The following is a 23,523-nucleotide window of genomic DNA, read 5'->3' on the forward strand; positions in this document are numbered from 1 at the left end:
CTCAAAATAACTATTGAGGACCATTGAAATGTCTAAATGATGAGTTGCATTTTAATTAGTTTTTTTAAAAAAGGAATTCTAAAGTGTGTGGGTAAGATGCATTTAAACCTCACCACCTAGCATGCAATAAAAAGTCTCCTCACCCCAGCCTAGCCAGTGAGTCTCAGTTTATCCTTCCAGACGTTTTCTGGATGTGTATATGCATATATTGCTTTTGGATACAGAAAAGGGATCATTGGATACTCGTTGCTCTGCACTTTTTTATTTTTTAACTTAATTTCAGAGATTATGTACTATCTGCATGTATAGAATTATTACATTATCGTTTTTAATGTTTCAAAATAAAAATGTTATTAAATGAACATTCCAGAGTTTATTTAACGAGGTGTCTTGTTGGTTGTTTCAGGTTTATTTTTTGTTTTTCGTAAACACAGGCTGTGTCCAAACCTCCCGTGCGCACCTCTGCAGGTGCCTGTGGGGATTTATCTGGAGGGCCACGACCACGACCGAACGGGCAGTGCAGGGCCCGAGGCTCTACAAATATTAACTTTACATCAACATTGCAAACCATATCTTCTTTTTCAAGGATACGGGGATTGTGAATAGAACAGGTGCCGGTACGTTTATTCTATTTTAGTCAAGGTGTTTTCTGAAATAACCTGAGGAGGTTTAAAAGAAGGCACGGCACCCAGCCACAGCACCTGGCCTTGTAAATAGGAGGTCCGCCTGGGACCTGAGGACCGCAGGTATGGGGTAGGGAGAGCAGAGTGGAGGTGACCCTCCGCCCTCGCATACAGCCCAGAGCCGGACAGTCCGGCCTGGCCGCTCGGTCCCGCCAGGTGCCCTGCCCAGGCTCAGGTGACTCTCTTCTTCCAGGAGAGGACGGCGTCAGTGACCTCAGGCCAAGGGCGGGGCTCGCGAGGCCGGTTCAGGGCAACCCCGTAGCAAATCCTACCGGGGAAGCTTCCTCCGGGGTCAAGCAGGGATACAACGTTGCCAGCCCGGCGCCCACCGTAAACAAGTCAAAGGGCGCTCCACTCGGGTCTGAAGGGCGATCCCAGCCGGCACCAGCGGCTCCCGGGACGTGCCCCACCGCGGCCCCCGCGACCCGGCCCCAGCCGCCCCACGGGCTGGGGGGAATCCCACGCCTGGAAACACCCTCGGTGCCCGAGCGGGGCCCCTGGGGAGATGGGGGGGAGGGGGTCCAGGCGGTCCGCACCGTCCGCGGTGCTGTCTCTCCCTCCCCCGTGTGCCCCGCCCCCCCACGCAGCCCCCCGGCCCCGGGTCCAGCCCCCACGCCGTCTGTGCCCCCCACGCATCCCCTCCCTTCACCTCCAGCGCGGCTTCCCCCCGCCCGCGGGCCCTGCAGCTCTGCCGTTACCGGACCCGGGCCGTGCCTTCCGCCAGGCCGCCCTCCCCGGCGTGTCCCCTCTGCCACCCCCGCGTCCCGTGTCCCCCGCTGTCGCCCCGCGTCTGCCTGTCCCCTTGGCTCGTCCCCCCGCGTGTCCCCCCCCGCGTGTCCCCCCCGTGTGTCCCCCCCGTATCCCCCGCGTGTCCCCCCCTGCGCCCCCCCGTGTCCCCCGCGTGTCCCCCGCGCGTCCCCGCCGCCCCGCGCGCCGGCGGAACTGTGCGATCGCCGCGCACAGGAAGTGGCGGGGCGGCGCGGCCGAGGGCGGAGGGCGCGGGCCGGGCGGGGCGGGATGGGGGCCGGGGGCGGCGGGCGCCGCACTCGCTGAGGCCCGACGCAGGGCCGGGCGCGCCCAGGGCCGGAGCGCAGCGGCCGGAGCGCCCGGAGGCCACGCCGGGGCCACGCGCGACGAGCAGGCGGCGGCGGCGGCGGCTGCAGGTGAGCGGCGCGGGCCCCGCGGTCGGCCCCCGCCCCGCCCCGCCCGGCCCGCCGCCCCCGGGTCGGTCGCCCCCCGCCCGCAGCGCCCGGCGCGCCCGGCTGCGCTCCGCCCGGCGGGGCCGGGGCCGCGGGCTCCCCCCCACCCCCCACCCCCGGCCTCCGCGGGGCCTCGTCCGGCCGGGCCCAGGGCCGGTCCCCGCCGCGCGGGCAGGGGCGCTGCGGGCGGGGGCGCCGCGGGAGGCGCGCGGGCGACCCTCGCCCCTCTCCACACCCCTCTACCCCCCACCCCGGACCTGCGCGGGCCCCCTGCTCCCCGCGGCCGCGACGCGCCCCTGCCCGCCTTGGGGCGCTGGGCACCCGGGCCCCGCGCGCTGCGGCCGCGGGTCGCTTTCACTTTTTGCCCGGCGGGGAGGGAGGGCTGCGGGTGGGACTGCGCGGCGGGGGCGGGCGCCGAGTGTTCGGAGGTGACCGAGTGGCGTCTGGACCAAAGGCCGGCTGTGAATGTCCACGGTCCCCGTCAGGCGACGGGGTCGGTCAGTAATCCCAGAGCTATGTGGGAGGAGAGCCGCCGCCGCCGCAGGGCCGCCCGGGGGACCCGGGACGTTTGATCCTGGCCCGGGGTCTCCGGAAGGGAGGATGACTAGCAGCTGAAGCCACCTTGAAAAATTGTGCAGGTTCTCTCTCTCTTTCTCCCTCCCTGCTTGCTTGCTTGCTTCCTTCCTTCCTTCCTTCCCTCCCTCCCTCCCTCCCTCCCTCCAACTTTGAAAGAAGTTCAGTGCAATAGGGAAAATGATTTTATAAATGGCTTCCCAGACTTTTTTAAAGCACACTGTAAACAGTCCCCTCCAAGAGACTACTAGAGCAGTTAGGTTCCTTTTCTTAGGAAATATGATCTTATGAGAAAGAAAAGTGAGGAGGGCCACTGGCCTTGAGACAGACTGGAATGAGAATTGCCACCCATGTTCAGGGTGGAAATCACCCAGAGATCCCAACCCCCGAGTGCTGGGTGGTTGCCCTGGCGAGGGCTGTGTGCTGAGGGGCCCAGTGATGTTGGACTGAGACGGGGGACCCCCTGCCTGTTCTAAATTAGGCCGACTGTACTCATTTAGGGATAGCTAATCAACACGTACTGCGTGTAAAGGCTCCATGAGGCGTGTCAGTGAGATTCTGAGCATTCTCCTTTGATCATTTCCTTACTGCAGCCCCTCCCCTTTATCTAGATCATCCTGACTCCACCCCCCTTCAAAGTTTCAGAGTTGGCCTGTGACAACTCACTTCTGTATCCCCTTCTCAGCCACTCTGAGGGAATCTGCTTGATGACATTGTTTTAAAAAAAGACCCCACATGTAACTGACATTCATACACACACATGTGATTGACACTCAGAATGCACAGAGCCTCTTCTGGGCCTTGGAAGGGACACGTGCCTTCATGTTTTGAACCAAACTTCACATGCATGCAGACTGGCTGTGACGGCCAGAGTGTGCTGTTCACCGCGTCCGTGTGGGGCCTGCCCAGGCGTCTCTGCCAAGAGGGCTGAGGCTGAGCAGTAGCCTGGAGGACCTGCGGGAGCAGGCTGTAAGTGTGTGTCGCAGGAGGGACTGGCAGATGCAGAAGGGACGCTTGCATTGCCAGGATGTGGATTCTGGAAGCCGCCTCCTGGGAGGCTGCTGCTGCGCCTCTCCCACCCTGGGTGTCCGGGCCGGGGAAGCCGTCTGAGAGCAGCTGTTTATTTTGAAAGTTAGAACACGCGTATCCACCAAGGTGATCTGGTCTGTCCATCGTTACTCCTGTGTCCCACGTTAACTAGCGTGGGCCCTAATGCACAGGGTTGGCCGTGTACGTGCGATGCCTCTGGTGGTACGTCAGCCTTGGAAAAGAGTGGTCTGAGAAAACCAGGGGTTTGGTCACCTCCTGAAGGTTGGGTCACAAATCCGCCTGGCCAGGATTTGAACGAAATCCATGGACTCCCACCTTCTCAGCCCTATCAGTCTGCTAAAAGTCTGTAAACGCTCTTATCCCTGGTCAGATCAGAGGTAGGAGGGAAATGTTGAAATCATTATAAACGGGGAAAATGAGAAACAAATTGTGTTTGAGAAGAGCCATATTTACTGGGGTTTTTGGGGGAGGGGATGGGGGAAGGTGTGGTTAACATGTCCAATTGCATTTGACCCCAAAACACACACCTTCCCCTGGCTTTCAGCCTGACCTAGCGTGGGAAACCCGGGAGGGGGGGGGCTTCAGTGGAGATCAGTGCCAGCCCCTTGCTGTTAGCAGTTAGCCTGATCCCATCAAACTCCACCCGTGACAAAATCAGTGGCATCTGCTTCCATCTTTTTCTTCCCTCTTGGGCCTCATGGAAAACTCCAATGTTTTACTGTTACAAGTTGTGGCTGATTGATATTTATTGAGCAAAGCAGTGGATGCAACTGGCTACATTTGCCCATTTCTTAATGATTCGTACTATATGATGTGAGATCTTTAGTTACTCAGTCTTCTAATTGAGAAAAGTACGTGACAGTCAAATTGGGCTGAATTTTGTAAAACAATTGCTTGGAAATTTCATAGGTTTTACTTTTGGTTAACCAAGGAATTCTTCAGGTTTTAAATGAGCTGTTTCACATTGTAAAGCAGAATGACCCTGACAGTCTGCTGTTTCTAAAACCACTTTGTAGTCATCTTAAAACTAATCCTAGATTACTAACTTCAAAATGCTAGATTTTAGGCAAACACATTAGTGGTTCAGCCTGGGCCAGTCTCTCACTTAGTCATTTAGAAGAATTCACCATGTCCTGATTATCTTTGTCAACCAAAGTGCGAGAAACTGAAACACAGATAATCTCGGGGCGGCGCCTGTGTTTCTCTTTGGAGGTGGAGGAGCAGATTCCCTGGGGAAGGTTGGCCCAAGTTCCCGCTGCAGGGCTGGAGACTTTGGCCCTGGACGCTGTGCTTTAATTGCCCGTGTCTTTCCCCAAGTACAGCTAGAAGGTCACAGATAGGATACATTTTAGATGTTCGTGTTACCAATGGAAAGAAGCGTGTCCTTCAGCATGTGATAGGCAGCAGTGCTCTGCATCACACAGGACGAAAACCGAAGCTGGGCACCCGTGGTGGGAACCTCCTGTAGCCGCCGAGAGGCCGAGAGGCCTGTCCCCAGGTGGCCCCGGAGGCCATGCATCATTGATGCGGCTCGTCTGGCTCCTTTCTGCAAGTGGGTGGGGAATGGAGTCAGCAGTGAGGAGGATGGGAGCGCGTTCTCCCGTGAGCAGCCGTGGAAAGCCGCAGCCAGGAACACCTTTACCTGGCCTGCTCTGGCGGAGCCTGTGAGCCGGGGCGGTTGCACCCCTGGGGGTGGGGGTGGGGGTGGGGGCGGGAGGCTGAATTCCAGAGCTCCAGAAACAGGGGCTCTTTTTCTCTTCATCACTTGATTTCCTGACCTGAAAACTTTATAAATGTGTCCCTGCTTTGCGTCTGGTCTGATGACAACAGCTACAATTATGGCACCTCCGTGAGGCGTCTTATGGGCTCATTGTATTGTTTCGTTCTCAAAACAAGCCTGTAAGGACAGAGTGCTGCCCCATCACACAGAGGGAGGAACTGGGTGGGAAAGCCTAGGTCCTCAGCTGGCAAGTGATGCGTGTAGACCTCCAGCAAGCGCTCACTGAATCCAAACCAACTTGGTGCTCAGAAAACTCAGTCTATGAAAATCTACATTTTTGAAGCAGAAACTCAGTGACTGGCTTCACAGAAGTACTCATTACATAATAAATGATCTAATGTCATAGTATACCTTGGGAAAAAAAAAGAAAAGAAAAAACTTTTTGCTTGTAGGAGGCTAGGCTTGGTGGACTGAGGCTCAGAAACCCCCATCGAAGATGACAGAAACAGGTACATGCTGGAAATGATATTGCCCGGGGAAGAAGGAAACTCCATTTATGCAAATTCGTGTGTACTCAGCTTTTCATTTTACACTCGGTAGCAGTGACGTGAAGCGCTGCCTCTTGACTTAATATAAATAATGTGCTATGATTGGGTTATGTGTTCCGTACATCGATTTCTAATTAGACCATCGTCCCAGTCTAACTGCAGTGACTGAGTGAATGAATGGATGGAGATACACAGCATCCTTATGTTCGGAGAGAAATTCATCAGTTTGGTAAACCTTGCAAACTAAGGTTTCCCAGGAGTGGTTTTTGCCAAACCGAGACAAGTCAGGTTGTTCCATGCAGCCGTCACCCATTTGGGTTCCGCGTGAAGAGGACGCCAAGACGAGACGTGCAGGAGATTGGGGGTGGGGAACGCTGTGGGGGCTGAAGGGAGGGGCAGGAGGGCCTGATCTGACCCCTGAGCGAGGGGACAGGGAGCGCGGAGGACTGGGAGAAAGTTGGCCTGGGGTCCTCGGGCCCCGTCCCGCGTGTGGCCAGGTATGGCAGGCACCCCCCCACCCCGGCGGCAGGCTCTCTCTGGAGGTGGGTCTGAGTGTCGAAGCGCCGTGACAGCCTCAGAGACAAAGTTTAGTGACTTGGAATCCACAGAAGTAGAAATAACTCCACATAATCCCAACAGTAAAAATAATCCCTCGGCCCAGGCAGCGTTCTAGTTTCGTTTTGGGAAAAGCCCCTCAGTCTGGCAGGGCCCTCGAGCTGTTATTTGGGCCCCTCTGCTGTGACTGGTGGTGAGCTGGTACGCAGAAGTGGGCATCCAGCGATGAAAGGAGGAAGAGCGCTTCTCGACGAGTGGCAGAGGTCAGAGCACGCGCGTGGTGGCGCGTGGTGGCTCTCTTCAGTTTCCTGTCGAGGCGCTTACTGCTGTGACTCCAGTCCCAGAAGACATGTTAGAGGATGCAGCGGTGGCCTGCCGTCCAGTTCCAGCTTCAGGCCAGCAGGGTGTCTTCCTGGAGCCCCAACTGCTTTGTACCTGGCACGTCTCTTCTTTAGATTTTAATGAGTTATTGGTTATAAATGTTTCTACTTTGGTAAACAAAGCTATGTGTGAAAGTTGTAAACACAGATCTGACGAGCGACGGGCAGGGACGGCCGTGCGGACGAGTGATGCCTGGATGTCTCTTCTCTCGGATGTGACTTGCCTGACCCCCAGCCTCTGACCCCTCTGGCCCCCAGCCTCTGACCCCACTGACCTCCTGCCTCTGACCCCCAGCCATGGACCCCTGGACACGAACGTCCAGCAGACATGCCAGGCAGGTATGGCACCGAAGTCACTGCCTCTTTGGTCTGCTGAGACACGCCCCAAATCTAGATCTTTATAAGCAATTACTTATTTTTAACAAGCTGTGCAGGCAAATGAAAAGTGTTGCTGCTTGAATTTAGCCTGTGGGCCACTATTTTTACAACTTCTGGTCTGCAATATTTGTTTAATTTTCAAAATAAAGTAAGTGAGCCAATGAAATGAGGACAAAATGGGCCCTTTCAAAATGCATGCAAGAGAAGCAAAAAAACAAATAACAGAAACCCAGGACTTTATGTACAGATGCAAACCAAAAGAATTGTCTTATCTCAAGCATGGCTGCTGGAAACAGGATGGGGTCCTGTGATGGCAGGTAGAGGGAAAGAGAAGATTTGGTACCCAGAGAGGTGTCAGTCAGGGAGCAGAGGAACTCTGTGTGTCTCCAAGTGCGTGCAGGAGGCCCCCCCTAAGGTCCATGTAAGGATGAAATCTTCAAAAAGTAATGTTTACAAAATGCAGTGGGACCTTTACCAGAAGGCACTCTTCATCTTGCTCTATTCTGATGGAACGCCTCTTGGTTACACGTGGAGAGCTGTGCAGCCTCTGGTGTGCTCTGAGTGGGAGGCCAGGCAGGTTAAAACGTACACAGTGACGTTTACACTGGGCTGTTTCCCAGAGTGGTGATCCCAGACTACACAGCCACGCACGGGGTGTACGTGGACCCACGTACTCCTCCGCATGTGGGATTATCATTGGGATGCAAAATGTTGCTGTCTGATTGTGGCCTTGATTTGTGTTTCCTGGTACATGGAGCTGGGCACCTCCTCATGTTTACTGGTAGACGTGCTTCCTCCCCTGTGAGTCCCTTCATGCCTTCTCCTGTTGGGTGACAGCTTTTTCTTACATCTTCTCTAAATACAGCTCTATATGCTGTGTTTCTTTGCGCCTTCAGGGTAGTAACCCTTTGTGGTAGTGTGTGCATCCGGTGCCGTTCCTAACCACGTCTGGTCTTTTTACTTTCTTCTGATGAGTGGAAATTCTTCATTTAACGTAGAGTTTATCACGTTTTCTTTTGTGGCCTTTCAAGTGTTGCTGAGACATCCTTCCCAACCCTGGGGTCACTCGCGTGTTCTGTGTGTTCTCGTAGAAGTTGTAACGTTACTTGCCACGCTGGGGCCCGTAGTCCCTCGGGAGTAGACAGGTCAGGAGCTCTGTGTCCACGTGGATGACAGTTGTCCTCACACCAGCCTCAGCGGATCGACCCTCTTCCCCTGATGACCTGTGGTGTCACTGCAGACACGTGTCCGTCCCCTCCGTTGGGTTCTCTGTCCGGCTGGTGGGTGCGTCTGCGAGGGCAGCCCCGCAGCCTCTCCCCGCCTCGTTGCTGTCTGGACATCCTCCCGGGCCCCGCTCCCTGCCACCCGGGTGTCTAGAGCACTTGGCTTTTCTTGCTCTTTGTTTTTCTGTGTACATGTTAAAATCAGCTTGTCAAGTTTCATGAGAAACTTTGTCAGGGTTTAGAAATTGCACCAATTCTGTAGATCACTTGGGGGAACTTTATGTTTATGGTATTAAGCCTTCCTGCTGTAAACGTGATGTGTCTCCACTAATGTAGATCTTCGTAAATGGCTTTTAATAAAGCCCTTATATACTGTTCTGTATACAATCTTCTATTCTGTGGTTAAGTTCATTCCTGCGTATCCTTGTTTTTGTTACTTTCATAAGTGGCATTTTTTAATTTTATTTTTTATTTAAAAAGTTTCTAACTCTTGTTGGTGTTGAACAGAAATGCAGTTGATTTTGGGTGCTGATTTTATACCCAGTCACTTTGCCAATCTCTTTTCTTAAAACTTACTTATAGGTTTGGGGGTTTTCTTCATAGACAAGGAATGGTGATGGCTTCGTTCCTTCCTTATGCCTCTCATGTTTTTGCATCCTGTTTACGCCTGGGCTGAGCCATCAGGACCGTATTGCATGGAAGTGCGATGGGGCGTTTTTGTCCTGCTTTTCAGAACGTGCTGCCCAGTTTTCCCATTGCTGTTGGTACAGACCCGGAGGCCGCTTAGTGCCGAGTCTTCCTGTGGCTCCTCCTGGGAACCAAGGGGCAAACGATGGAGGTGAAGAGATTCACGACTTTCCTTCACGGGCCATCGGGGGGACGCAGCGATAAGAGCACAGAGAGAGGCCGGCCTACCCCACCCCCCACTTGGGGCCACAGTGTAGGGAGAGGGCCCGGGCCAGGTGTGGGCACAGAGCTCTGGTGTGGGCGCGGACCACTGGGCGTTAGAGACGCACGGCCGTGCGGGTGGGATGGCCACAGGCAGCACTGCCCGCCATCAGCCCACTGTTGGGGGGTGGGGTGGGGGAGGGCGGGGTTTAGGGCAGCCAATGGAATGGTGGGGGTGAGAACACCTTCTCACCTTTCAATACGGGGGCGGGGGGGGGGGGGGGGGAGACTTGAGACTTCTCATAAGGGGTGGGGAGGTGCCGCAGGGAGGGGTTACCGTCTGTTACTGTATCTCCTTGGATTATGTTACCTGTTTAAAACAATGAAATTACAAAAGAGAGAGAGAGTGTGTTATCTGCTTCGTTCATTACCTGCTGCTATGTAACAAATGACCCCAACACTTTCAGGCTCTCAGCAGCTCTTCCCATCTCACAGTGTCTGTGGTGCAGGAATCCAGGCTCCGCCTAGCTGGGTCCTCAGGCCCGGGTCCCTCATGGTTGTGACCAAGGTGTCGCCCGGGGCTGCGGTCTTATCTGAAGGTACCACAGGGCAAGGATCCCTCTTCAAGTTCATTCACGTGTTGTCAGGGTTCGGGTCCTTGTCCGTGTTCTGAGGGCCTCCCCAGCCTGACAATTTGTCCGTCAGAGCGAGAGGGAGGGAGAGAGGGAGAGGGGGCGTGGGCCAGCTAGATGCAGGCTCAGCGTTGTAAACTGCATCTCGGAGGCCACCTTGCACTATTTTTCTCGTGCTCTTTTTGTTGGAAACCAGTCGCTAGGGCCAGCTCACCATCAAGAGTGTGGTTACACGAGGGTGTGAACCATGGGGTCATCTTAGACCTGTCTACCCCAGCATCCACATCAGTAACGTTGTCAGTTTCTTATGACAAAGGTCATAATATTTTCTTAATTTTCAAATCTCTACTGTATCTGACATCAAGCTCCCCCTTTCGTTCCTAGAATTGCTTTTGCTTTTCTTTTTTCTTGATTGGTCTTAGCAGAGGCTTCTCTGTTTCATTGCTGTTCGCAAAGAGCCGACTTTCCATCTCATAGCTCTTGTCTGTCACATCTTTGGCTCCTGTTGTCATTAATTTCTCCATATGTTGTCATCATTTCTTTCTATGCTCCCTGGGTTTTTTTCTGGTGTTCCCTTTACAAGTTATTGAGTTGAAAGGTTAACTTTTTTTTATTTTTTTATAAGCATAGTTTCTTAATTTTCAGACTTATTTTTCTCCTCCCTCCCTCCCTCCCTTCCTTTCTTTTTGACTGTGTTGAGTCTTCATTGTTGTGTGCAGGCTTTCTCTAGTTGTAGAGAGTGGGGGCTACTCCTTGCAGTGTGCTGTCTTCTCATTGTGGTGGCTTCTCTTGCTGTGGAGCACAGGCTCTAGGCATGTGGGCTTCAGTAGTTGCAGCACATGGACTCAGTAGTTGTGGCGCACGGGCTTAGTTGCTCCGCAGCATGTGGGATCTTCCTGGACCAGGGCTCAAACCCATGTCCCCTGCATTGGCAGGCGGATTCTTAACCACTGCGCCACTAGGGAAATCCCTCAGACTTTATTTTTATCATAAGCATTTAAGGCTGTAACTTTCCTTCCTGGTTCTGCTGTCCTGTGTCCTGTATGTTTTGGTGTGTAGTAATGTCATTGCTCAGTTTCTGAGCATTTAAAAATCTGTCATTTTCTTCTATGACCCGTGAGTGATACCGAAGGTAATTTTATTTTCTAAATGCGTGGGGATTTTAGATAATAATGATAAATATTATTATTTATTATTGACTTCACTGCAGAAGCCTTGTGGGCGGAGGACATGGTCTGCGTGGCATTCTTTGGATGTGGGTTATACCACGTCACCATCTCGGGGCTTAGGGAGTTGGCCACCAGTTCCAGGGTCCTTCCTGCGTCAGTCCTGTTTCCTGTCTGCTGGGCTGGTGGTCCCTTTTACATCCAGTACTCTTCATTTTCATGGTGGCATCTCCAGGATGGGTTTCTGCTTATTTTCCTGCTCTGCAGTCAGTGTGCTTCCTGAGGATAAAGTTTTGTGTCTCAGTAATTCTGGAAAAATTTCAGCCATTCTTTTGCTGTATTTTGCATCTACCGTATGCTTGACTTCCTCACACCATCTTCCAAGCCTCTTAAACTCTTGTTCATGTTTGCCTTTTAGTCATTTTTTTTTTCTTGCCACGTTCTGGGCGATTTCCTCAGCTTTCCCTTCCAGTTTTCCAGCTCCATCTTCATCTCTGTCCAATCTGCTGTTTCACTAGCTCATTAAACTCTGCGTTTCGATGACTGTATTTTTCATCCTTGAACGTTCTCCGCGGTTCTCTTCTCTTGCTCGGTGCTCTTCTCTCCACACGTATTTCAATTTCCTCTTTTATCTCTAAGCATATTTTTTAGTTTTTTTATTTTTTATTTTTAAGCTCTTTATTGGAATATAATTGCTTTACACTATTGTGCCAGTTTTTGCTGTACAACAAAGTGAACCAGCTGTATTTATACATATATCCCCATATCCCCTCCCACCCTCCCTGTCCTGGCCCTCTAAGTCATCACCCATCATTGAGTTGATCTCCCTATGTTATGCAGCAGCTTCCCACTAGCTATCTGTTTTACATTTGGTAGTGTGTATATGTCAATGCTACTCTCTCACTTCCTCCCAGCTTCCCCTTCACCCCCCACCCTGTGTCCTCAAGTCCATTCTCTACATCTGCATCTTTATTCTTGCCCTGTCACTGGGTTCATCAGTACCATTTTTTTTAGATTCCATATATATGTGTTAGCATACGGTATTTGTTTTTCTCTTTCTGGCTCACTTCGCTCTGTATGACAGACTCTAGGTCCCTCCACCTCACTACAGTTAACTCAGTTTCATTCCTTTTTATGGCTGAGTAATATTCCATTGTATATGTGTGCCACATCTTCTTTATCCATTCATCTGCTGATGGGCATTTAGGTTGCTTCCATGTCCTGGCTATTGTAAATAGTGCTGTAGTGAACATTGTGGTACATGTTTCTTTTTGGATTATGGTTTTCTCAGGGTAAGTGCCCAGTAGTGGGATTACTGGATCATATGGTAGTTCTATTTTTAGTTTTTGAAGGAAGCTTCAAACTGTTTTCCATAGTGGCTGCACCAACTTACATGCCCACCAACAGTGCAGGAGAGTTCCCTTTTCTCCGCACCCTCTCAAAACTTATTGTTGCTAGATTTTGTGATGGTGGCCATTCTGACCAGTGTGAGGTGATACCTCGTAGCTTTGACTTGCATTTCTCTAATGAGTAGTGACGTTGAGCATCTTTTCATGTGTTGTTGGCTATCTGCATGCCTTCTTTGGAGAAATGTCTATTTAAGTCTCCTGCCCACTTGTGGATTGGGTTATTTGCTTTTTGGATATTGAGCTGCATGAGCTGCTTGTATATTTTGGAGATTAATCCTTTGTCCGTTGCTTCATTGGCAAGTGTTTTCTCCCATTCTGAGGGTTGTCTTCTTGTCTTGTTTATGGTTTCTTTCGCTATGCAAAAGCTTTTAAGTTTCATGAGGTCCCATTTGTTTATTCTTGATTTTATTTCCATGATTCTAGGAGGTGGGTCCAAAAGGATCTTGCTTTGATGTATGTCATAGAGTGTTCTGCCTATGTTTTCCTCTAGGAGTTTGATAGTGTCTGGCCTTACATGTAGGTCTTTAATCCATTTTGAGTTTATTTTTGTGTATGGTGTTAGGAAGTGTTCTAATTTCATTCTTTTACATGTTGCTGTCCAATTTTCCCAGCACCACTTATTGAAGAGGCCGTCTTTTCTCCGTTGTATATTCTTGCCTCCTTTGTCAAAGATAAGGTGCCCATATGTGCGTGGGTTTATCTCTGGGCTCTCTAGTCTGTTCCATTGATCTATATTTTTCTTTTTTTGTGCCAGTACCATACTGTCTTGATCACTGTAGCTTTGGAGTATAGTTTGAAGTCAGGGAGTCTGATTAAGCATATTATTTTATATGCTGCAAAAAATAGTGCCAAAGTAATAATAACACCCAAAATAATACCGAAGTCTCAACATCTTGAAGGTTGAATTCCACCATTTGTCATGTGACCTCTCATTCCCTGAAGCTAATTTCTTCTGTGCCCTGTAACTTGGGTTGTGATCTTGTATTCAGGAGGACTTTGTCTGCAGATTCCCATGAGCACATCTCCCTGGAGAGGTTCTGCTTCTTCCAGGAGCCCAGGAGAGGGACTGGCCTGCAACCATTATAGGTTAATTTTCTGGATTCAAAACAGGGAACTTCTGAAGACATCATTGCTGAAGAAGGAAAATTATCCCCAAACAAAACTCTGAGCTTGAGGAGATTGCTCAGGTGAGTCTGTACAAATCCTCATGAGGAAAGCAATACTGAGAGTCAGGGATGCGTGGGTTCGAGTGTACCTAAGTGACTGAGCTAACCTGGGGGAAATTTTATCCTGGCCTAAAACTACCTTGTGGAAGACAAGTATGGTATCTGGGGAGCTTAAAGCTGGGGGGGCCTTGCACCCCCTTCACATCTTTATCAAGTGCTTTCACCAGTTTGGGACACAATTGCAAACGTGACTCAGATTTTGTCCTCAATGAACTTAACTTCCCATCGACATCTCTGTCGTCCGTACAGCTGAGGCGGTGTCTGCTTTTCTTTAGAACTGGAGACTAAGCCCCCTTCCAAACAGTTTTCTTCAAATAACATTTTTGGTAGCTGAGAAACTACCATGTGTGTGCAATATGCAGGATAAGCCAGTAAAAGTGAAAGAGCATGATTTTTTAAAGGTGGTTAGTACATCTTAGGAGGTCAGATTTCAAAACTAGAAAATAAAAGTGACGGGAGAGACCGTCAGGCGCCTGGGGTGGTGCTCTTTGGGGCGCTGCCCGAGGGTGTGTCTGCTGGGGGCCTCCTGCCCCTCCTTGTTGTCCGATTACCTGCGCGGTGTGACCCCCGCTCGCTGTGCTCTCAGCTCGGGCCCCAAACCCAGGCCCACAGGTTCCCCTGCAGGCCGTGCATCCTCAGACCAGGCACCCCGATCTCAGCAGCCCTCTCCCGGCTGTTCCTCCTGCAGCCGCGAACCACCCCTCCGCCATGTCCTACAGTGAGGTCACCGCGCTGGTGTCCAAGCCAGGCCCCTGCCCCGCCCCTGGCCCCTTCCCCTGTGTCTCCCCCCACCCCGTCCGTCGTGGAACCTCACGGATCCCCGCCCCCGACAGGCCGCGCGTGGGCTGCTCCAGCGTCCCCCTGAAGCTCCTGGGCCTCCAGTTCTGCTTCCCCCAGATTCCTGCCCTACAGCGCGTCGCGGTTCTGATTCAGTGGCCCCAGCACTGTCCCTGTCACTCCCTGGCTCCAGCCCCCTGCGGCGATGCCCCGCGGGCGCCGCCTCCTCTTCTTGGTCCTCAGGGTCGCCCCCACCCCCGGTCTCAGCCTCTCCCCGGCGGCGCACTCACCTTGCACCTCTGCCTGGTGGATCTTTGCCCATCCCCAGCTGTCAGTTCGCCAGGAGGCCTTCCCCGTCCCGAGTCTGAGTTGGGAGGCACACACGTGCACTCCCGTACGCTCACACGTGCACGCGTGCACGCACACACACACGTACCCCCGGCCCAGGTTGTGCAGGCTGTCTTCGGGGCCCGCTTTCCTCCCTTCATGTCACACTGCTGACCTTTGCCATCTGCTCCTGTCCCTGGGTAAAGACCAGGGGGGCTGCGCTTGACTCTCGTGTGGACAGCGGCGCCTGCAGCCAGCCCTGCTGGTGGCCCCGAAGCTGTGCCTGTCTCCCCGTCGTGAGTCCAGCAGGCACCCTGGTCGGCTTCCCGAGGGCACGTCCTCCCGGCGATCGCGGAGCCAGGGGTCTGCGTGGCCGGAGACGTCAGACCCTCGTGGCTGACTTACCCCGTCTGTGTCCACGCGCACCAGGAACACGTGACAGAATAACACCGTTCCAGGTGCCGAATAGTTTTCTCATTCCCACTTCACTGTCCAGTTTTGAAATCCAGCATCCTGAGACTTTTCCCTGCATGTCACTGTGAACTACGGCAGTAGCATAACCGACCCTGTCCCCTGTGTTAAGGTCCGAAGTGCAAATACATGGCAGGTGACTGGCCTTTCTCCCGTGGGAGGTGTGGGATGGGCCACGGGCTCGAGTGGCTCCTGGCAGGTGACGTCACGCCTCTCGGTGGGGATCCGTCGCTCCTCATGGTCCCCCAGGGGCATACGAGGATTGGAAAACATCACGTGTGAAGGTGCTCTGTAAAGCGGGGTCACGTGAGGTGCCACACGCGTTGGAGCAGCGATGTGGTGCGTGGGGGTGAGTGGGGGGTCCTGGCGGGGCTGCCTGGGGACAGCAGCGCGTGGACACGTGTCCCGGGGCCGTGAGCCCCGCAGGGAGGGCAGGGATGGACACGGCGGGGCTCTGCACAGACTTGTCCCCAAAGTGGCCACCGCGTCCTTGGGCAGCTGACCAGGGTCCCGGCTGACTCTCATCTGATGCCCTCGGGTGCAGAGCAGGAGGGTGGCGGGTTTTGTCCGTCTGTGCTGCTCTCCGTTTCTGCAGAAGGTGCGTCCTGGTGGGTCTGGCAGGTTTCTGGAACATGGGGGAGGTCGCTGTTCACCGGCCCGCACCCAGACGGGGTGTTTGTCTGACGTTGCAGAAGTGCCGGCTTTCTGTGCCAGCCTGACATCTCCCTCGGTGCGGAATCAGCTTCTTTTCCCTCTAAAGCATCCCTGAGGGTAGCAGGGATGCTGGCCACCCACCCCGGGGAGGCAGCTGCCTGCTGTGCGGTGGGGGCGGGCAGGGCGCCTCGTGCATCCGTCCCGAGGCTGCTCCTCGGGGGCGCGGGGCTGCGTTTGTGAATCACTGGGGGGAAGCCAAGCGGGCACTTTGCAGGGAGCCCTGATTGTTTAATCCTGCAAGTTCAGTTTCAGGCTTTTGGTGGAATGGACCTGAATGGGCCTGACCTGCTTTGTCCTTCGGGACTCTGATGGGCTCAGGGGGGTAATCTCCCTTTCTCAGCAGTTTTATTGCCGTGTGTGTGTGTGACATACACACCTGTGGCCCTTTGAAAATAAATGTCAAGACGTGCAGTCATGTGGATGGTAGGACTGTTTTATTTAAAGCAATGACTTCTGCCAGTTATTCTTCTTGTTCACACTCACACACACCCACCAAAAGCCTGAACAAGCACACAGGTAAAGAGAGGCACCGACCCCCCTGCGCCGACACGGAGAGAGCGGGTGGCGGCTGCCTGGACCTTTCAGGGGAGCTTCATTGTGTCTAACTCGACACGTGTGACAAGTAGCAGTGCGTGAGCCGTGCTCAGCGAGAAGGGTTTGTTCCAGGCTGGGGGTGTGATGACAGGGTTGATCCTTCCAAACTGGGCGGTGGGGGGACTGGGAGAGACACATACACACACAGACAGAGACCGCGGCAGAGACAGAGGCGGGAGAGACCGGGATGGAGAGAGGGAGAGAGAACACGTGTAAGAGAGAGGCTTCTTCCAAACAAGACTTCTTCTAGGAAGAAAAGGAAATTGCAGGGGACGGGAATTGCTGGGTGTTTGTACCTTGTCAGGTACAGTATATTCATTTCCAGAGAGGGATCGGTTTCTTCCTCTCCTCTGGATTTTATAGAAGAAAAGGAAAATTGGAAGTATTTAATAATCTTGTCATAATTGTTATTTTGTAACTTGTTGATTATATTGTACTTCCAGGAGTGGGTTAGCTTCTTTTTTTCAAATTAAGACATGCTTCAGTAGGTGAACCCCCTGTACCTGCCGTCCAGTGGAGGAGTTAACCATTGTGGACACGGGTGAAGCCAAAGAGTTGGTAGAACTGAAACTTTCTAAAATTCTTAACATGTATATGGAAGAGGGAATGGGAAGCAAATAAGAGCCAGTGTGTCGTACCTGAACCTGTGCGGCCCAGAGCCACGGCCCCTAGAGCCACGCGTGAGACGTGGCTGGTCTGGATCGAGATGTAGTGTCAGGGAGGAGTGCACACTAGGTTCACAGACTTAGTGTGAAAAAAGTAAAATATCTCACTAATACTCTTTCAGATTGCCTAGATGTCGAAATGATAATATTTTGGATATATTGGGTTAAATAAACTGTAATTAAATTATTTTTGCCTAGTTCTCTTTTTTATTGAAGTAGAGTTGATTTACAATATTGTGTAAGTTTCAAGTGTACAGCCAAGTGATTCAGTTATGTATATATGTATGCTTTTTTATCAGATTCTTTTCCATTAAAGGTTATTACATGATATTGAATATAGTTCCCTGTGCTGTACAGTAAATCTTGTACTGTGCCTATTTTATACATAGTAGTTTGTATCTGCTAATCCCATACTCCTAATTTATCTCCCCCTCCCCCCACTCCCCCCTTTGGTGACCGTAAATTTGTTTCCTATGTCTGTGAGTCTGTTTCCTGTTTTGTAAATAAGCTCGTTTGTATCATTTTTTAAGATTCTACGTATAAGTGACATCATATGATATTTGTCTTTCTCTGTCTGACTTACTTCACTTAGTATGATCATCTCTAGGTCCATCCATGTTGCTGCAAATGGCAAGATTTCATTCTTTTTATGGCCGAGTAATATTCCATTGTATATGTATGCCTCATCTTCTTTATCTGCTCCTCTGTTGATGGGCACTTGGGTTGCTTCTGTGTCTTGTTTGCCCATTTCTTTTTATTTTTTAATGCAGCCACTAGATTTAAAATTGCATTTTGGCCCCTGTCGTGTTTCCACTAGATGCGCTGGTCGTGGTTCTAAGTGGCCTTGTGAGGGTGGAGCTGTTTGACCTGGGTGGGTCCTTTGTCTCTGGGCCCCAAGCCCCCAGGAGTCGCGGGAGGTTTGTCTAGTGTGTAAGTCTCTACCTTGCAGGACCCCGTGCCTCTGACCAAGTGCGGTTAATACATGTGAAATGTTCAGAACAGAGCCTGGCAAATACTGACCACCTGGTGTGTCTCATATTGTTATTAATAGAATATTTGGTAATATCTTCTTTATAGTAATATCTTCTTTATATATAATATCTTCTGTAGAGAAATGGGTTTCATAGCTCATCCACACCCAGAATTTCAAAAGGCTGTGTGTTCCAATCTGGAAATGCCTGGGCGCGTCAGGACCCCGGCCCTGGTGGGTGTCGCGTGGGGGGTGGGGACAGGCAGAGGATGCCCCCGGGGCGTCTCCCAGGCAGGCGGCTGCTTTCCTGGACCCGTCAGTGTGTGTAATGACCAGGTCGTGCTGTTTGCTCCAAGTGGGGTTGGGCCCTGAACTCTGAGAGTAGGAGTCCAGGGGGACCTGCCCCCCAAAACCAGCTGTGAAACAGACACCAGCCCTGTTAACACAATCCCTGCACAGTGAGCGGGAAGGTCTGGGGGACCCGCCAGCCCTTGGGCCCTCAGCACGGCCCAGCCCCACCGCCATCTGGAGAGGCCGGGACACACGGGACTCCCCCTCGTCCCCTCCTGGCGGGGATTCCAGGTGGGGCCAGGGCTCAGGGCCCCCAGGGTCTGCACCCAGTGCGCACGGTGTCCGGAGGGATGCGTCCAGAGCGCGGTGGCCACAGCTCTGGCTTCCTCAGGCCAGTGTGGCCCCAGACAGGAAGGCCAAGGCCGCCAGCCCCGGGGCAGCTGCTTCTGCTTCTCCGACGCTGGCCCTTGGCGGTCTGCCGTGGTCCTGCTCACAGCGTCCGAGGGACACGGGGTCCTGCAGGCCTTCCTCTTCTCTCTGCCATGGGTGTGTTGTCATCTCCTAAAAGAGACACCCTTGAGCAGCTGGGCTCCGCTGTCACCAGGCGTGTGCTACCCTGTCCCTGACAGCCCGGAATAGTCCCCGGGCTGGGGGCGGAGCCCCACGTGCAGCCTTTCCCTCTCCCTCTTCTCCTCCCCCCATCACTCCCCATTCTCCCCCCGCCCGTCTAAGTCATGAAAACGTTGCCTGTGAGCCCGTGATGGGGGTAGTACCTTTCTCAGCATATAAGCTTTTCATAAGCAACTCATCGGTTTAAGACGCGTAAGGTGTGGAAGTGAACCTCGTCTTTGTGTGTCTCCGCCTCATTCTTGCGCGTGGCCTGCGGTTTCTCTGTGGGGCGTGGCGCTCTCCTGCTCTGAAGGGCCGGGCAGCCCGTCCCGCCCCTCGCTGGCCTGCGTGGGCCCTGCAGTGTGTGCGGCCTCTGGGGCCTGGCCGGGGCGGGCGTGGCCGGGGCGCACCCTGGGGCGGCTGAGGGTTGACCTTGAGTGCGGGCCTGGCCTGGGGCGGCATCGCCGCTCCTTGTACACGTGGACGCTCCGTCTCTGCCCCCTTCTCCCCCGTTACCCTTAGTAATCAGCTAACAGTGATGCTCTGTGTTCTTCAGAAACATAACCTTCACCCCAGAGACCTAGCTGGAGTGGAAGCACTGGTCTTACTGGAGAGCAAGGGTCTGCCTCGGCCTGGGACCGGGGTCTAGACAGTGTCCCCAAGCCCCACCGGCGGCGTGGGGCCGCCCTCCCTCAGGAGCCCCGCGGGGCAGGGCTGGGACCCGAGCGGGAGCGCCTGGCGTCCCGACACCCGGTGCACGCTCCGTGGGCTCTCCAGCACGCCCAGGTCAGCTCCCCGAGCTCACCCTTGGTTCCTGAGAAACTACTTTGAGATAAATGTCTTCTCCACTCGTGATGGCTGGTTTCTTACACAGGCCGACTTGAGGGAGACGGTGTCACCCTCTCCTGTGGGTCTGAGAGCCCAGGTTCCAGCCGGGCTGGCCCTGGGGTGCTGGGCGTCTGCAGGGCAGTGGTCCCCAGGTGAGGGGTGCAGGCGGGAGCCTGGGCTTCCAGGGTTCCTGGGGGCAGCCTGTGACTTCCGCTTAAGGTTATCCTGTTCTTTCGGTTTTCTGTGTATTTTTGGTCCATTGCTCTTCCTAGGAATTTATCCTGTTGGCTGTGTTTTCACGTTTATTACTCCAAAGCTGCTCATAATTCCCTCTTTAAAAAGTTCCACGTCTCCTCCTCGCCCCTGACACCATCCACGTCTCTCTCTCTCTATCTTTATTCTTCTCCCAAAACTCTGCCAGTTTTACTGATCTGTTCAAAGAACCACCTTTGTGGTTTTCTGTTTGTTTTTATTTCATTAATTTCTGCTTTTTAAGTTATTTCCTTCCATCGTTTTAATTTACTTTCTGTTTTTCTAACTTGTCTTCTGTCATTTGTTTTCAGCCTTCTGAAATTTTCTACCACACACTTAAGTGTAACCTTCGATCCCTTTAAGAACTTTTGGTTGCAGTCTGTAAGATGTGATGTGACACGTTTTTGTTACGGTTCCATTCAACAGATTTTCTAATTTCTAATTGATTTATTTTTTGATTGATAACTGTTTTGAATTTCTAAGCATATGAAAACTTTTCCAAATATCTTTTTGTTGCCTTTTTTTCCTTTTTTTTTTTGCATCAGTACATTTTGGTCAAAGACTACGCTCTGGCTGATGCCTGGCTTTTGAAACTTGTTAAGGCTTGTTCCTGGCCTGGCATGTGGGCACGTTTGGGAAGTGCTCCGTGCATCTTTGGAAAGGTTGTGTCCTGCAGTTGGTGATACTAGTTTTGGTAGGTTCGTTGTGATGTTTAAATCTTCCATATTAGGCCTTGGCAAACTGTGGCCCACGGGCCAAATCTGGGTCCTCTCCTGTTTCTAGAAATAAATTCTTACAGGGTCACATCCACACCCATCGACTTACGTATTGCCTGTGGCTGTTTTGCACTATGACTTGGTTGAGTAGTTTCAATAGAGACCGTTTGGCCTGAAAAATCTAAAATATTTGCTATCTGGCCCTTTCCAGAAAATGTTTGCCAACCAGCCCTTGTATCCTCATTGATTTCTTGTATCTATCTGTTTTATCAAATACAGAGAGAGTCTGTTAGACTCTCCAGTTATCACTGTGGATTCTTGCATTCCTATCAAGTTTTGCTTTATGTGTGTGGGGCTGTGTGATTAGTGACACAGTTGGAAATGGTGGCACCTGCCTCATGAGTGAAGCAGCCGTCACGTGACGTGGCCGTCCGTCCCCTCCCGTGTCCTTTGCCTGTGAGTCTGCTTTGTCTGAAATCCATGGAGCTGAACGTTTGAGTAGTACTTGCTTTCTGTGCTCTATTCTTTTATTTTTAACGCTTTTGTATTTTTATGTCTTAGATGTACCTCATAAACAGCATATTTAAAGTTTTTTTTAATTGAAGTTTGATAATGTTTTTAAAAATTCTGACAATTAACAAATTTTTTAACTGGAGTCTTTAGTTGGTTTCCTTTAAATGTGATGACGGATAGACGTGAATGTAAAATCTACCATCTTATGTTTTACTGACTGTTTTATCTGTGCCGTGTTTCTTTTTGTCTTTCTTTCTTGTTTCTTGCTTTTTTTGAGTTGACGAATGATCCGTTTTTGTTTTGTTTTTTTTTGACCACTACCACTAGGAAGTTATAGATTTTTTTCTGTTCCTTTGATGGTTTTCCCCCAAATTATAACATTCTTACGTATCAAACGTCTAAAATTAGCTAGTACTTTCCTCTTTGGGGGGGGGTTCCAAGCTCCTGAGACCACTCCTGACTCCCCTCCAGCTCCTGTGTTACTGTGCACTTAATTTTTCTAACCTCACAAGCCTTTGTTGCTGCGTCCTTAGCGTTACTTCTGTGATAGGCTTGTAGACACGTCTGCCACTGCCTTTGCTCTTTATTCTTTCCTCATCTCTGACTTCCCACCTGTGATCATCACATCTTCCTGCTTGAAGTGTATGTGCATTAGACAGTCCTTTGGTTAGATTCTGCGGGTGGCAAGCCCTCCCCACTTTTGTTTTGCGTCCCCTGCTTCTTTGGAGGTGCATTTGCTGGTTGTAGCATCTGGCCTGGCAGTTGGGTCCTTTTAGCCCATCGATGACGCCTTGCGCCGGCCTTTGACATCCGTGTATGCTGACAAGTCCTTGTCAAGCTGTCTCTCCATCGCAGGTAATCCTCTTTCCCTCTGGCTTCTAAGATCAAAAATTAAAAACGTTTGTGCTGCAAAGGATACCGGCAAGAAAGTGAAAAGACAACCCACAGGATGGGAGAAAATATTTGTGAATCACACGGCTGACGAGGGACTTGTATCAGAAGGTAGAAGGAGCTCTGACAGGGCTGAGCGGTCGGTGCCCGAGTGCCAGCGGTGCTCTCGGGGGAGAGTGGGGCACGCGTGGGGAGGCCCCGCCACCTGCCACTGGTTCTGAGCCGCACCCTCCTGCCTCGTGCTGTCACCCCCCCCACCTGGATCCCCCCTGCACCCACGCATGTGCAGGAGTCACTGGTCATCTCTCCAGACATCGCGGGCATCACTGTCCTGTGCAACCGCAGCCTCTGCCTCCGACGTGCAGATCAGCGCCTCTCAGCTGAGGTGCAGCGATCACGTCCACTAGCGGTGTCCACTTTGGATGAGTGAGAATTGGAGTGAAAATGCAAGATCCCAACGTCCACGTACAGCCATGATGGGATGATAGGGACCAGATCTCACATCCCACCTTAAACAACAGGAAAACCAAAAAATGTCTGTGTGGCTACTGACTTCAGACTGCATAGCAGGGGCGCTGGACAGTGACTCCACGAGAGGGCGCGAGCGGGCCACCCCCGCCTCCCCCGCCAGCTCATCCCCTGCAGCGGCCAGCGGAGCACAGGAGGGAAGCTGGAGGCAGAGTGTGGCGTCCAGGGACGCCATGAAGGCTGGAATTTGTGGGGGAGAATGCTGGAGAGGATAGGGTTGCGTGAATCAGGAGCTTAGAGAGCTGAGAATGGTACCCCCACCCCATCTTAGGCTGAGTGTTGATCCCACGTGTGTGAGATGCCACCAAGGTCATGGGGAGCCTGGAAGGGAGTAGGTAGAATGGTTTCCTCAGTTCACACGGGAATGAAGTTGTGTTCTCACCAGCCAGGTGGAAAGACCTCACAATTCAGAGGGCATCGGGTAAGGTCCTCAGAGGCCATCACCGTCTCCCCAGATGCGAGCTAGCTCAGGGCCCAAGGAAACAAAGCTTGAGAGGGTCAAACAACGCTAAGTTAACAACATTCCCAAACAAAGCCTGACAACATTTGAGGGACCACAGCAAACTCACCCTCCAACACGCCACGTGCAAAATGTCCAGGAACCAAGCAAAAATTACTTGTCGTGCAAACAGGTGGGAAAATGGAACCCAGGAGTCGAGAACAATCAGTTATTAGAAACAGATCCAGGTGGATCCACAGCTCTCCAGATGGCAGAATTAGCACAGAAGGATGTTTAACATGCCTGTT

The 23,523-nt window shown here is 52.1% G+C and overlaps 1 protein-coding gene across 5 annotated transcripts in view; it reads left to right on the forward strand.

Moving 5' to 3' along the window:
- The first annotated feature begins 1,700 nt into the window (after positions 1 to 1,700).
- The window catches only part of AGPAT3 (1-acylglycerol-3-phosphate O-acyltransferase 3), a 91,429-nt gene continuing 69,606 nt past the window's right edge, over positions 1,701 to 23,523 (forward strand). For 4 of the 5 annotated variants that reach the window (XM_057696173.1, XM_057696170.1, XM_057696176.1 and 1 more), the window contains exon 1: positions 1,701 to 1,846. The gene's annotated coding sequence lies outside the window, so the exon portion shown is untranslated. Of the gene's footprint in view, positions 1,847 to 2,479; positions 2,521 to 23,523 lie in introns of those variants that run through there. The other variant, XM_057696172.1, reaches the window with a different exon arrangement.

The sequence above is a fragment of the Hippopotamus amphibius genome, chromosome 10 (assembly GCF_030028045.1).
Source record: "Hippopotamus amphibius kiboko isolate mHipAmp2 chromosome 10, mHipAmp2.hap2, whole genome shotgun sequence".
Lineage (NCBI taxonomy): Eukaryota > Metazoa > Chordata > Mammalia > Artiodactyla > Hippopotamidae > Hippopotamus > Hippopotamus amphibius.